The sequence below is a fragment of the Uloborus diversus genome, chromosome 3 (assembly GCF_026930045.1).
Source record: "Uloborus diversus isolate 005 chromosome 3, Udiv.v.3.1, whole genome shotgun sequence".
Taxonomy (NCBI): domain Eukaryota; kingdom Metazoa; phylum Arthropoda; class Arachnida; order Araneae; family Uloboridae; genus Uloborus; species Uloborus diversus.
This window is the reverse complement of record NC_072733.1, coordinates 22,196,307-22,212,260: the sequence shown is the minus strand read 5'-3', so window position 1 is coordinate 22,212,260 and position 15,954 is coordinate 22,196,307.

The following is a 15,954-nucleotide window of genomic DNA, read 5'->3' as shown; positions in this document are numbered from 1 at the left end:
AGGTTGTATGAAACCGCATTTTGTTGCTCGATGCAAAATTATTCAAACCTTTTTTAAGGACTGCATCTGGATCTATTCGGGCTCTCTTTAAGTGTTTATCATCTCCTTTTCTTTTTAAAACGTCTACCGTCTTCCCTTTCATTTCTTGAGGTATACAATCATGAAAAAACTCGACAGCGACGAGCTCCACTGATAGACACCACAAATGGCGAACAGATTTGTTCATTGCACACTTTGAAACCTCAAAGTTAATTCTTTCATGCCTTTTTAGGCTTTTTAAGAGTTGTAAATCATTTTTTGGGACAAAACAAGCAGTTGATGCTTGAAATCAACTTTAGCATTTTACTACAAACAAGCACAAATGTCGCGAACGCCAGCTTTTTCTTGTTCGGAAAGTACAAATCTCTAAATAAATAAATTTTAAAAGCGTAAATTGCCTTTGCCATCCCTCGAGCACGATGTAACCATTCTGGAGCTCTGACGAGTATCCCCCTTTTGGGAATTCTTCCAAGAAATATGATAGTCAAATCTAAAAGTTCTTTGTAGTTGTCTCGAGGTTGGAACTGGTCAAGTTGATTCTTGGAAAACTCGACGATATCTGGTTGATTTTGAATTACTTTCTTGTGGATAAAAACATCAGATATGGCAGTTTGAAAACTATTGTGACTGATGAAGCTCCAAAAGTGTTTAAAACGTTTGAATATCAGTAGTTCAGGCCCTGTTGATGAACTAATCGATTTAACCACAACAGCCTCAAGCATTAGTTCAAGAACATGATAGCGACAAGCTATCCAGAGTAATTCTCTGTTCAGATTTTTCACAATGAGGACACATGCTCCTTTTTGTGGTCCTGCTTTTGTCGATGTTGTATCAAAACACAGGCATTTGACTCGGTCTCTGATTTCCTAGGATTCTAAGGTTTCGCAAACAACCGAAGCTAATGTTTATCATGTTCCCGATTGGAGTATCGGTACCGAAAGTAATTGCTCATTATCTTTTCCTGGAAGACTGATTGGTATTCGGTCAACAGTTTCACTGCCTGCAATGTCTTCTAAAATGTTTCCTTCAAAGTGAACGGTTAAAGGAACATCAACTGAGAATTTACTTTTCAAATGTTGGGCAGCATTCTTTCTATTTTTTCATTCTGTAACGCCTATTTGAGGATTAGTTTGTTGTAATCCGATGGATCACAACCTACGCTTTTAAGCGTTGTTGTCAAGACAACAGTTGCTTTCTTATCACTCAACTCTGCTACATCAAGACTCACAGCAACATCCTTATTTAGAACATTCTTCCTACCTCTTTTTCTTTTGCAAGGGGGTAAGTTGCATGAGAAACTTTGATCTGCATTTAAAGACCAGATGTAACTTTCAAACAAGTCACATTTACCTTCCTCTAAAGGACGTACTCGTTCAAATAATATTTTCTCCTCTTGTACTTTCTTCCTCACGTTGCTTCATTTTTTTGAAACTAATCCTTTTCTTTTAATGAGCATTGCTTCATTCTACAACAATTTTGCATCTACTTTACCCATTTTACCAAAACAGTGACGTCATTATTAGCATTATTCCCCAATGAAAGAAAAGAAAATTCACTAGTCTTGCTTTTTGAACATATGGTCGTAAAATCTCATATCAAAATACTAAACTTGAATTCGATTCCCTTCTACCTTGTACGAGCGGGAAGGTAGACTTTTTGTGCAAACAGCAGATGGTATTGATTTTAATTTATGCAATTTTTAGTTTACAGTAAAGTTCATTTGAATTTGTTTGAAACTTTTGTGGAAGTCTTATTTTAGGTCGTAAACAGAAATGGGAGGTTGGCCCAAAAGTTCATTTTTAAGGACAATATATATATATATATATATATATATATATATATATATATATATACAATTGAGTTCACCGCGTTTTGAAGCCAACTTCTAATGGCTCACCGCGTTTCGAAGCCAATTTTTGGCTTCACAACGTTGGCTTCAATACGTCGGTATTTTAGAGACGTTCACCGCTTAATGAAGCCACTAGAGAAGTTCGCCGCGAAGCCACTGGCTTCAAAAAGCGGTCTCTAACCACTCACCGCGTTTTGGGGCCATTTATCGTGGCTTCAAAAGGTAGGTTTTTTAGAGGTATACACCGCTCTTTGAAGCCATAGTGAAAGTTGCAGCGTTTTAAGCCCAATATCCTTAAAACAAGATTCAATGAAAGATATTTTGTTTTATGATCTATTAAATTTATTTTGTGCCGTTTTAAATTGATGTATATTTCTGAAACTAAGTTTTGCATTTTAGTTTTTCTTGCCAATGTTTTATAAATTTTTCTAAAATATGACTAAAATTCTTGTGCAGAAAATATAACAAAGAAAAATTCTTTGGAATATTTTAACTTAGGATTTCAATGAAAGGGAAAATGTTGTGTAGTTAACCACAGCTATTATGAAGAAATTGCTAGTGAAAGTAAACTTTACAGTAAATTTTTGAAAAAAAAATATAAATGGTTTTGAAATAGATTTTTGTTTCATATTTTCCTGTTTATTTCAGAATAAATAAAATGAGAAACATTTTAAAAGAAGATTCTTTGAAAAAATACTTTTATTAATTAAATTTGTACGACAGTACTAATATTTTTTACTAATCACATTCTCGTTCCATCTGAACTATTAAATTTCGGTATATATCCACTATGTTGCGGAATCGCCAAATTTAGGTTTCTCGAAATTTCGCTAGATCGTAGATAGCTTAAAAAGAGCAGTTTGCCAAAAAACAAAAACTTAATGGAAAAACAAAATTACGCTGCTTATAGTTATAATTTTACTGGTATTAGTTTAGAATCAAAGCAGCACTTAGAAAAAAAGTGTAAAAACTGTCTAACTATTGCTGATTTAAAAAGCGCGACTATGGAATTACATGTTATCAATTGTTAAAATAATTATTACATTCATTATTTTTCCTTTTTAGGATGGTTATTTCTAAATTCGTTGCAAAACTTTTCAATTTTTCCTAGCATTAATATTTGATTTGATTGCTATTTTTTCCGACGCTCAGGGCCGATCCTAAGATGTTGGTTTCCCGTGTGCAATGCCGCCACTCTAGAGCGTTTTGACTAATACTCAACGTCTGACCATTAGTCCAGTCAAATTAGGTCATGACCCAGACATTCAAAAAAAAGAATGTGCACCTATACCAAGTTGTTCAGTACCATGAGGAGATAACATACCAAAAAGTCCCAAGAGTTTGAGCGTCGGGTTTGGGAGTTATGGGGGGGCAAAGAGGGGGCTCAAAATGCAGATTATTGCTTTATTTCAGCTGTATTTCCAACACTATTCGTTTTAATCAAAGGGTAATTGAATAAAAGTTGAATATGGTACATATAACTAATATTACAAGTAATATTTTTTGCAAAGATCTGTCTTTGGGGGGGGGGGGAATCCCCCCCCCCCATTTTTGACATATGCATTGTACAAATGAAAAAGTTTCCTTGCTCGTGTTTTACTGTTTTTAAAATAACATTTTTTGAGTACATTCCCTTTGCTACCCCTCCTCCCCCCCCCCCCCAGGTTAATGAAATGACAGACTAAATCGGGTCAAAATACAAATTTTTGACGTGTTTCTCAGACATTTCAATGTCTATTTCTGACAAATATTGTACCAGATTAAATTGAATGCAGGGAAATTTTTTAAAAACATGATCCAGATTTAGGTTTCATGTGGTTTTTAGCTTTGTCTTGTTCCTCACCATGTGTTACCGTAATTTGAATGATTCGTTCAAAAATGTTTAGTTTTGATAATTGAAACACTTTACTTCTTTATTATTCAGTCTTCAAAATTTCATAAAAGGTTTTAATTTCCTGGTTATTCATTGATTAAACCACGTCTTTAACTCTTCATTGGCCGAGTTTATAAGACGCTGGATTTTGTATGAATGACGTTTAACTTCTTAGTTAGAATTTCATAATTTAAATAATGGGAATTATATGCTTGTAACAAAAACACATATTTAGTGTGTCACTTTTTTCCCGATTTTATTTCACGTTTACATTTTCTGCCATTTTAGTTCATTTTTCTTTTGCTAACATTATAGTCATACATTCGGGACAAATTTTTTAGGACCACGGAAGAATGTGCCGTAATGCGGCTTTTTCAACATTTTAATTTTGTTCTTCAATTTCATTTGTAAGCAAAACTTTCACAGAAATACCTTAATTTGGAGACAAAAAGGTTTTTACATTCTTTTAAAGTAGCACGTTAATGGAAATGCAAGTTCAAAAGTGTAAACCTACATTTTTCTTGAAGTAAAGAGAAAATATATTTATGTTATGTCCCCAAGAAGAACAGAAGCGGGTTGGATTGAAATGTAAAAAGATAAGAACAGACGTTAAACACACTTTGTCGAACGTTGACTGCGATACAAGAATTGATTATTCATCAGCATTCGATTGATTGTTAGTCTGAAATACTGAAAGATTATGAACGATCTCAATTAAAAACGTTGAGCGAAAATAGTACACTGAACTTCCGTAAATGATCGAATCCAAGTGTCAAAAATTGATGGCTACTTTTAGAACCGAAGCAGCAACGCTAGGGACATACTTGCTAGTATTTCAACTACAGGAAGAGAGGGGGGTGGAGATTTGCAAGTATAATCTTTGCTCTTGCCAAAAAAAAAAAAGGTTTTTAAAAAATCAGAGATTCTTTGTCATTTCCTTTTTTAAATGAAAGTAAAATGTAATTTTTTCTTAAACCTTTTCAGAAACATAACATATTATACATTTGGAAGCAAAAGTCTGTTTTTACTTTTGAAAATGTTCCAAAGAAAAAAGCAATTCAAACTTGAAAAATGCCAACAATTACGTTTGAAAATCAAAACAAACATCGTTTAAATGAGTTCTATCCTATGGTGCATTTACTTTTTTTTCTGCACTCAACAGAAGTTATAGAAATAGAACCGGCAAATCTGTAAAGTGAAGAGAAAACACAAATTATTTTTATAGAAGACTTTAAGCAGGCTCCGATTAACCTCTGAAGTGGGAAAGCTCCTTCTCATTTCAGGGCTTCACAAATTCTGTGTTGGAAGTTTTTCTAAAAATTCAACGCACATTTAAGTAAAATTCACTGTTGCTAGATGTGTTATTTTTAAAAGTGACACAGCAAAATTCAGATCAATGTTTAACCTTTCCTCCTACCCGACTGATAGAATTTTTGTAAATTACATACGTTTTCACTGAAATTCTAAACAATAAAGGGTCTTTAGTTGCTGAAACAGATTTTTCTTGTCACAAAATTGTAATGAAAGTACATTGTAATAGTTCGGCCAAATTTGATCGAACCAGTTCTAATGTTTGCAGTACCTTTAAAAGCTGAATCTAAAATTTTTAAGCATTTTTTCAGTAATTTTTGGGCTTCCTGAAAATTCCGAGGGGGAGCTTTAGCTTCCCGAGCCTTTTGGGTAATCAAGCCCTGCGCTTACGGCGCAACGTCTTACCTTTCAGATTGCGGAAACTAACCTTTTTTATACATTCAACATTCATTCCGACATCCGATTCACACTGAGACCCAAAAACAGACGTACAGAGCAGTACCTACAATGCAAAAACTGCAATCGCCAGACCACCAAATTTTCTTCTGTTTTTGTCCTTCAAATTTTTAGAACCGATGTGTGTGTGTGTGTGTGTGCTTTCGTTTCTATATTTTAAAACTTTGAGGATTCTTAATGATTATTTCTGTGCATAGTATATTTTATTATTAAAAGGAATTTGTTTCAAATTCACAACTTGGTGACTCCTGTTAAACTATTTTTATTAATTAAGTTTCGCTAAAGTTCATAAGTAATACTATGTGTTTAGATTCTCTATAGTTCCTCAAATTTTCACTAAAAGATTACAAAAACATCTTCAGCTTTTAAATTTGAAGTATTGGTTTTTATTTAGTTTTTTAAAGTTTTTTGGTTTAAAGGCCCCCCCCCCCCTTTACCGCCCTCCCTCCCCAACAGGCCCCCGCATTGCTGGGTTTGCGGGTACGTAGATTCGAGCCTGCGTACAAAGAATTAAATTTCAATGCCGTCTCTACGCCATTTTAACTTATAACCTGAAAAAAAAAAACACTTTAAATATAGGATTACTATTAATTTTCTTAGCATAATATTCATCGGCAAAAATGAATCTATGAAATGTCATATTCTATAGCACTTCTTTAAAAAATCCAAAGAGAATGCACTTCGGAATTTTTTTCTTATTCGATGAACAAATAAGTGTCAACGTTATTTGGGATTCAGATACGTATGATTAGGCCCGTCATTTCATTTACTCATGGGAGGGGGGGGGGGGCAAAGGGAATACACTGGAAAATGTCATAAAAAATAATAAAATACCTGCAATGAAACTTTTGCATTTGTACAATGTATATATCTCACAATCCGAAGGGGAGGGGAGGGTGCGGGGGGGGGGGGGGGGTCAACTCCCCCCGTAATGACGAATGTGTGTAAGAATAGTACTTGCAGTGTTTGTAATTTGTTCCATATTCAACTTATATTCAATTACCGTTTCAATAAAACGAATAGTGTTGGAAATACAGCTGAAATAAAGCAATAATCTGCATTTTGAGCCCCCTCTCTGCCCCTCCATAACTCCCAAACCCGACGCTCAAACTCTTGGGACTTTTTGGTACGTTATCTGCTCATGATACTGAACAATTTGGTATAGGTGCACATTCTTTTTTTTTGAATGTCCAGGTTCGACCCTTTTTCGACCTAATTTGACTGGACTACATCTTCCTTCTTATTTTTGTATCAAGTTCTAATTAAAAAAAAACAGAAGAATGAATTTATAAAAAGTAAAAGCGTTTTATAGAAAATCTTAGTCTTTGGGTACATTTTATATCTTTGAAAAAAGTTATAGATACCAAGAATTACTAGTCGTAAGAACGTATTTTAGTCTATCATCGGGGGAGTTGGGGGGGGGGGGGGCTGGGTAACCCCAGAAAATTTTCGAAATTATCGTAGGGAAAAAAGTAATTAATGTTTGGTTGTGTTAGGTTGCGAGGAGAAGAGAGTCGAGGTTACTCAAGGTCCAAGGGGAAATGTTCAAACTTAACTTGACTTAAAAAATTGCGGTTGTAGGAACTTTTTTGAAACTTTTAGGGGAAAGTAATGTTGGGGTTCTCCATTATGAAATTCTATTAAAGTTGAAGTCAATTTGAGGCTACTTTTTGGGACCTTAGCTTAGGAAGTATCGCAGTTCTCCTCAAAATTTTTCTGAAACTGAAGTTTTAAACACACAATTTTGTGATATCTTTGTTGACGTTACGAGAGAGAAGAAGATAAGCTCATATTTTATCAAAAGTTGTCCAAATTAAAGTCTAAGACGCAAATTTAGTATGTCTTTGGCAACGGTAGGAGAACTAGCGGCTTTCCTCCGGAAATTCCTCGGCGCTGTAGTAAAGCAGTAGTTTTAGAAACATATTGTTTGGCGACGTTAGGGGGATGCCCTAACGTCGATTAAAGTTACATATGCCAGTCGGTTCTTCTCCTAAAATTTTTAGAAATTGAAGTCCCAAAAGCGATTTTTATGTATTATTTGATAACGCGGGAGGTTCTGTCCGTCTGAAAACGAAAATTTAAGCTTTCCGTGATTACGTTGATAGAAAGGGGGCATCCGGGCACACTTTCCCGAAAGTTCTTTGAAACTGATGTTTGAGAAACGCAATTTTATTCTGTTTTGGAAGACGTTAGGTGAGAGGAAATGATATAGGACCTCTCTAACGACTCTAGTTCAGATTATCTTTGGTAGTTATGGTAATAGAAAATGGGTTTTAGGGCCCTCCTCCACAAATTTTTTGAAATTTAAGTCCTAAAAATTCCTTTAAACCATCTTTAATGTCACAAGGAGAAGGGTCAGGGTTTGAGGACAGAATACACTTAGAAGTCATCTTTAGGGACTTGAGACATGGGGGACTGTAAACTGCTAGAAATCGCAAAAAAAAAAAATCTATTTTAGGCCATATTTGGTCAAGTTAAGGCAGAAAGGGTTTGTAAGAGACTTAAGATCGGTGGTTCAACGAGAGATATTTTCCGAGATTAAGTTTTAAAACGCAATTTTATGCTTTCTTTAGTCTCGTCAAGGAGATCATGGCCTTCTTTTGGATCTGTCAAATTTGAATCTGCTACCTGAGGTACGGGAATTGCCCTCTTACCTGATCTGTAATCGGGCAGCTCATTAGTTATTTCAATTTTCTCCAGAAAAAACTGCTGTTAAGGGGGGAAACTACAAAAAGTTAGTTCGTTATTCATATATAAAACTTAACTCTCAGGGAAGTCGCAATTGTCTATTGTCTCCCCTGTATCCGTTTTGCGAATGTATTTTATCAGTATAGTTCTTTTTTTTACTACAGTATGTGTTCATAGTTTAGGGTCTGTAGGAGCTTAGAGGGAAGCATTAGTTGCCGCCCTCGGCGCTCCTTTTACAAGGCACCCTTTAATGCTTTAGGAGAGATCCAATGCCCTCACTGTTCCTCCTCGGTATCCATGTCTCATTGCCGAATCTGTCGCAAATTTTGCAATCAAATGAAGCATGTATGCAAAGAATAGATATTAATAGACAATAGACCAACATGCTGTGCACTAACGTTCTGTTATTCTTAAAGTGTGTTATGCTATGGAGAAATCGGGACTTACTCTGATTTTTGAATAAACGTTTAAAGTTTAGCATGTTTATTCGACTTAAAATAAGTTATATATTAAAAATTTTCCAGGAATTTTGCTTCATTAATGGAATTAAATGCGGCCTGTTGCCGCCCCTTACTTTCGGTCGCTCGATATCGGAGCACGAGCTGCACACCTGCTAGGATCGGCCCTGCAGATGCTTCTTCTTTACACAGGATTGCATAGGTACATTTCCATGCATACATGCGAATAGGCCGTGAAATTAAAAAAAAAAAAGTAATGAAATTATAAAAATGGGTGCTTTACATACACGAGAGGAAGAGCGCTGGAATTCCGGAGCAACATTTGAAACTGTCGCAATGTTTTTACATTTTTTGAATTAATCACATATGAAATTAATAGTGAAGCAATTTTTTTCATTCAGTTAAATTTTTATAATCAGATAGTATTCAATTGAGGAGTTGTGACAATATGAAAAGGGGAGTAAGAGAACGTTGCTGGAAGGAAAACATTTTTCTCTGAAAGAGAACATTTCATGGTTTGCAGAGGGGGGAGATAAAGAACTTTTTATCGTTCTAGGAGGAAATGGAAACGAGGCAGGTACGTTTCAGGAGGGAGTTATACAAAAAAAATTTTAATTAAACAAACAATCCACTTTGTTTTATTATAAACTACAACAGAGCATAACTGCAAACACAATGTTTCCTTATTACTGTAGAAAATATTGTCTCTGAAGTTATGTTTAGTTGTAGTTTATAATATGCTAAAAACTCAAGCTTTACCTTCAGTTTACGCGCCAGGTCTACGGACTCTCGCTAATGAAATTAATTTACTTCATCTACCATCTTACTTTATTGGTAATCTCAGCTTCAATTAGAGAACATCTGCCTCTAGCTCAGTTATTGCCTATTCCTGAATGATGAGTCCAAAGAAGGACGAAAGTGCAATCTCAGGATGTGACAAACGGGCTGTCGGTATATTCCATTTAGTTTCCCCTTTGCCCTGTTTTAGGGACTAAAGTGTACTGCTGAACAAGCTTTTCCTACAGTTCCTTCTACTGGCAGTAGCGTAACTAGGGGGTCTGGCGCCCCTGGTGAACTTCAGAAAATTCGCACCCCCCCCCCCCCCCAGCGTTGTCCCAATGGAAAGTCACCGGAAATCACTATTCCAATTTTTTTTGGGGGGGGGAGGACATTTAACTAATTGATTTGACAAATTAGGAGACAATATTGAATTTTAATATTCTTATTTTCTATTTTTAAATTATTTTCAATGATACCCAATTTTTCTTCGCAGTAGATGTTATGTATGTATATGTGTGCATAATCGAGTTTTATCATTCGGTAAAATTGGGATTTCTTTCGGCATATTCAGAATTCTCCCCTTCCCAAAAATTTTAGTTCTAGTTCTCCTCAACCATTTCACATAAATTTAATTAAACCAGCAATATTTTTAACTCGTTAATAAATAAAAATGATGTGCAAAAAAAAAATTCAGTTCCGTTTATACCAATGTATTTATTATTATTATTTTTAAACAACTTAAGAGCCAGTTCTTATAAGAGTCAGGTAGGTCAGATACACGCCATTTTTGATTTCGCTAAAATATTTTACAATGGTTTCTTTGAATCATTTTAGAAGATACATTATTTTCTTTTCTTCCAAAAAATTTTTTGTGACCCACAAAAATTCCGAAAGTTGGTCCCAACTTAGAGTTTTTCTCAAATCGGCATTTTTTAATATTCAATTATCTCTGCGCGTTGAGCATCAGCAAATGTAATCTTTGTGATTACAACACGATATTTAGTGCCTCAAATGAAATGTATCATAAATTTTATGGCTGACCTTCAGTAGACCCTGACAGGGGTGGCTAAGTGCCGAAGAAAGTGAAAATATGTCATGTTTGAGGCATCCTGGTTCCATGCACTAAGCTTCAACCATAGTTTTTGAGAGCAATTTGTGTAGTGATGTATATAAATTATTAAATAGGCTCATTAAATGCGTGGTTAATGCTCATTGCTGCGAAAAAATGGCAGTATTTGTTTCGAAAAATGTGAAAAAGTGCAGTTTTCATGGGCCTTTATCTCAGTGCACCAAGGGTCAATGTAGAACTGGATACCTGCATTTCAAACTAGAGTATGTGTATTTTCACAAACAAGTGACAGAACTATGGGCAAATTCTTTTCAAGAACACAATACGTATTTCAAAAAAGTAAAATGAATTATTCAGTTTTCAATTTAGTTAACATATCCGGGTTTAAACTTTTCCACAGGGACTTCCAGGTACTGTTTAAAAAACCAGTATGATCAAAAACTTACCATAAAAGAGTTATAAACTTGCAAATAGACTGATAATGCTTATTTGCATACTTTATAATATTGTGGGGCCGATTTTGACCTTCTGCCCCACATGCCTGGAAAGGGATATCTATCCCCTGAACCTTCATTCCGCTACAAATAGCCTCCCTCGCATATTTAAACGTCTTTTAGGTTAAGAAGAGTTGACCTTTTTGTCGCGGCGCGGGGGTACATTTTTCCCGTGCAGGAAATAAGTTCAGACCCCCGAGCAGTTGCATCTCATAAAATAGAGAGTTAGAAATAAACACATTTTGGCGGGAAAGTTTCCCTCCGCTTGTTTTGAGTAAGCGACACTTGGAATTTTCTGTGACACCCGCAGTGGGTCAAAAGGGGTTAGCTTCTTTCGGACATTTCAAACATTTTCCCCCTTTCCGAGTTATAGCTGTAGGATATAACTTCTGAAGTTCTGACATTTTCGAGCCCATAAAATAGAAGACTTGGGAATAACAAAATTCCATTCTGACACTTTGCGACACTCCGTACCCCATAAAGCATAGGGTTTTCCTGGAAGCTGGATCTCCAGATGTTGAACTATGATCCCCAGAGAATGTGCCCCGATCAGGGAACTTTATCCCCCAGTATAAAACAAGGAGTTAAGATTTTTCGAGAGTAGAAGAGATAGTTTTGGAAGGTAGAGGAGACAGAGTTTTGAGGGGAGAAGATCTTTCGAGAGCTCGGCGTTTCTCCGAGACGTTTGTCCGGAGTCATGATAGAAACGCGCTGTGCCTTTGGATGACTTAATGGAGAAAGGACCGAAATCTTGGTACGTACAATACTAGCTCCCACTTCCCACAACTTAATTTAAACCAGTAGATTAAAGTTTAATTCCTTTGGAGAGCAGAATCATGATGTACTTAATTATTGAAATCTTTAATGTTTTGAATATAAATATTTAACTCCTAACTAAATATCTAAGCTTAGTTTAGAACTGTATATGTACTATTTTATTTAATAAACTTTCAAGGTGCAAAAATGAATCCAACTATTATTCCTACAGTCCAAAAGTCCACCAAATCATAACACAACGCATTGTACGAACTCCACTATGGGGTTTACGGCCCAGCAATATGGTAACTAGAAGCAAAGTGACTTGCAAAGAAAAAGATCAAAATGTGAGAAAAAATTTACTTTTTAGGGGCCTGTATCTTATAGCATTGAGGGTTAACATCGAACTTAATGCCTACATTTCAAACTAGAGTGTATGTCCTTTCAAAAACAAGTGACATAACTATGGGCAATGGTTCTGCAGGCTCGTAAAAGGCACTTCAAGATGAGGAAATTGCATAAGAGTTAACTTTATAATATAACTGGAAGCAAAGTAAAAAAAAAAAAGGTTATTATTGCGGTAAAAAGGGGCTCTGTGGTAGAAGCTTCGTCTTCTAAGCCGGAGGTTGTGGGTTCGATTCCCGCCGATGCCCCGGGTGTTATTTCCTTCTGTTGTATTGTACATCTTTCCCGTTTATGTCGGGAGGCAAGGCACTTGGCACGCAGTCCTCTATGTATGTGAAGCCTCTCTATGCATTTTCTTTACTCTATGTGTTTGTGTGATTGTTCAAGGCTTTTCTCAAGTGAAATCTTGAAGTAACGTTTTTTCGACGAGATTGGCAAATAATAAATGTCTCTGGCTAATTATTTTCTGATTTAAAATTTGAAGTATTATAGCGTATTAGGTATAAACTACTTTGTAATGTGTAACTCGTATTTTAGGATTTTTTTTTTTTTTTAATCTAAAAATTCAGGCCTTTTGCCAGAGCAGAAATAACTAACTCACAAGCTTGAAATTTTACGTAGTAGTTTGTGTTAAGAAGTTACTAAATTCCCGCACAAAAGTTTAAAGTTCTGCAGAGTTTAAAATATTTTGTAAATTTTCCCTTTATTTTTTCTAAAAATCTCAAAAATTTAAGCCTCTGACCAGAGCAGAATGCATTAACTCAGAGTCACGAATTTTTGCACAGTAATTAGCGTTAGAGAGTCACAAATTTTCCGCACTAGGGCAAAGTGCTCTGCAGAATTTCGATTTTTTCCGCCCACCCTATTGCGTATTGAGCCCTGGAACCGGAAGAATTATCATCCTCATATAAATAATAGCCAATGATCGAGTAACCCGCAAGTTTCAACAATGAAACTAGTACCACGGCATGATAATTTGATAATATGTTTTCGTAATGTTTAACATGTAGGGAAAGGCTTTATTGCGACAAGGCTGAATTCGATCCGGTAACTTAACTGTTTTACTGGTAAGGTAGTCATTTTAAATGAACAATTAAAAAAGTGGTTGAAAATTACCGCTATCCACTGGAGTTTAGGGTTAATGCACTGGAGTTACGGTTTAAATTTCAACTGTCAAAGTATTACCAAACAGGCAATTGCTTTTTTCAAATGTAGAAGAGTAGACGCAATTTTCACCCGTCGTACCTTGACGGGCGACTTTCTAGTATTAATAGCACAAAAAGTTAAGAAATGCACATACCCTACTACAAGAGGTTGACTTTGGATGTCCCGCACGTGACGCATGCAAATAAACTAAAATTTAAGCAACAAAGTCATTTAATAAAAATAGCTGGGCGACGTTAAATATGCTCGTGGTCTCAATGTCCTCCAAGTGAAACGATACCTCTGGGGGTGCTAGCACCAGGTAGCTATTAGCTCTTGGACTAGTTCTAAATTCTCATTAACTGCTCGATCCGGTGATGGTGCTGCCATCTATCGGTATACAAAATAATGGAGGCAAGGCACTTAGTATGCAACCCTCGACATAAATGCAGTTGAAGTCAGTTGTGACTCTGAATCGAATCGAATCGAATAAAAATAGTACCGTGTAAGGAGTATCTTTATATCACATGTACAGATTTAAAAAATGTGCTTACTCCTGTTTAATTAAAATATTAAGATATATAACAAAATGTTAGTGGACTTATTGAGTTGGAGTGTACCGCACTTGGTGGAATGGCCATAAGCACCCCGAATGGATATGAAGCTACAAATTACCACCCCATAGCTGGAGCTAATGCAGAACTGCAAGCAAACACCGAAAAGCTCAGTTACAGTATCCAGAAATTGCAGACTGCGCTAAAGCTTTGTGCTCATCAGTCTGGAGTAGCCAAAACCATACTGAGGCAAAGAACCTAATATAAAGCTGAGTAGGCAATTGGTAGGCAAAAATACATTCGGATAATGGTGAGGGGGTCAGGACAATCCCGTAGAAACTTGCAAAATTGTTGTCAAAAACGCAATTTTCGAAACGTTTTGGGGGTAACGTTTGGTGATGTGGGGTTGAGGTTCCTTCCTGAGTCGTTTAAACTGTAATCAATTTCAAGTGATATTTAAGAATCGAATGCTCCTCCAGAAATTTGCAAATAATAGTTGAAAAAAAAGGAAATTTTTTGCTATCTGTGATGACATTACGGGGATGGGGAAAGTTCAGGGGCTCTTCTGGAAATGTTTCGTTGTAGAACTCGGGGAAAAAACAAGTGGATTTATAAGAAAAACATTATACTCGTGATCATCAATGCTAAATCTGTCTTAAGTCCAACTTCAAACCTGTATTCAAAAGTAGAAGCGTGTTTAAAGTCATACAGTAATATGTAAATAACTTGGCTGGGTGGATGGGAAGAGCAGGATATAGAACACGAAATGCAGCCACCTCCTTGTTGGGATTTCGGGGTTGTTAATACACTTGTAATATAAATATTTTCAACAACGAGCTGCATAACAGACATTTATTGCGAACAAATCATAACTGGACCATAAAGAAATATTGCAATGTGCAGAAAAAGCTAAAAAAGCCCTTTTTGGATAATTTTACGAAACTTTACGAGTTACGAGCGAACTAAAAACTGTAATGGAATGTTAATAATCATGACATGCGAATAGAATTTTATAAGGAAGCATTTGAGTGGTATTAGAATAAAAAATTTAAGCATTTGTATTTTATGTATTTGTGTATAAAAAAACACCCAGAATTATATGTAAATTACGTTTTCACAGTAGCTGAAATTGCATTCCCAAAACTTTTTTTTTTTTTTTTTTTTTTTTGCACCTATCAACTCAAAATGGGTAAATACATAGGAAAATGGACGTTCCGAGTCGAAAATGTACATGCATCTGTATGACAAACCCTATGACAGTCAAAATATAAAGGAGTTAATTTAGAGAAAGGCATTAGAGGCAAAAGCCACAAAAGATAAATTTTTAAGAACTAGTACTTTATTATTCAGTAAGTTACCGCCCAATAACCAGAGATATGGCAGAAATACATGAAATACACCGCCAGCTCAGTCATTCCATTCAAGGACTGCAGTTTCGTGTTTATTAGCACTCATCAGCTCGGCATAGGAAGTGCTAATAAGCAAGAAACTGCAGATCTCGGATGGAATGGCTGAGCTGGCGGTGTATTTCATGTAGCACTTTATTCTTACAAATATAATAACCAATTTGAATCATAAGTCTAACTTCAAACCCTTGTTCAAAAATTGAAATTAGTTTCAAATCGTATAGTAAGGGTAAATTTAAGTCCTGTAATGACTATCCTTCTTCGTTGGGTGGATGCATGGACGGATCCAGGGAGGGGACCATAGGGGAAATGGCCCCACCGAGAAAAAGTAGTTAAAATACCCTTTTTTGAGCAAAAATGCAAAACATTTCCCTTACAATACATACAAAGTCTAACAATAAGGAAAACAATGAGAGGGGCCATGGTCACACTGAAAAAGTTTCAAAGATATTTAAAAACCTTTTTTAGAGCTAAATATAAAAAAAAATCCTTATTATTCCTCGAAGTTTAACAAGAATATAAAAACAACACCGGGGAGCCATAAAATCACACTCATGAAGTTTAAAGTATAGATTTTAAACCTCTTTGCTAGCTTAAATTGAAAAAAAAATTATATTAATTTGAATTTTTTGGCATCTGGAATTCAAATTATGTTTTTCGCAATCACGAGCGT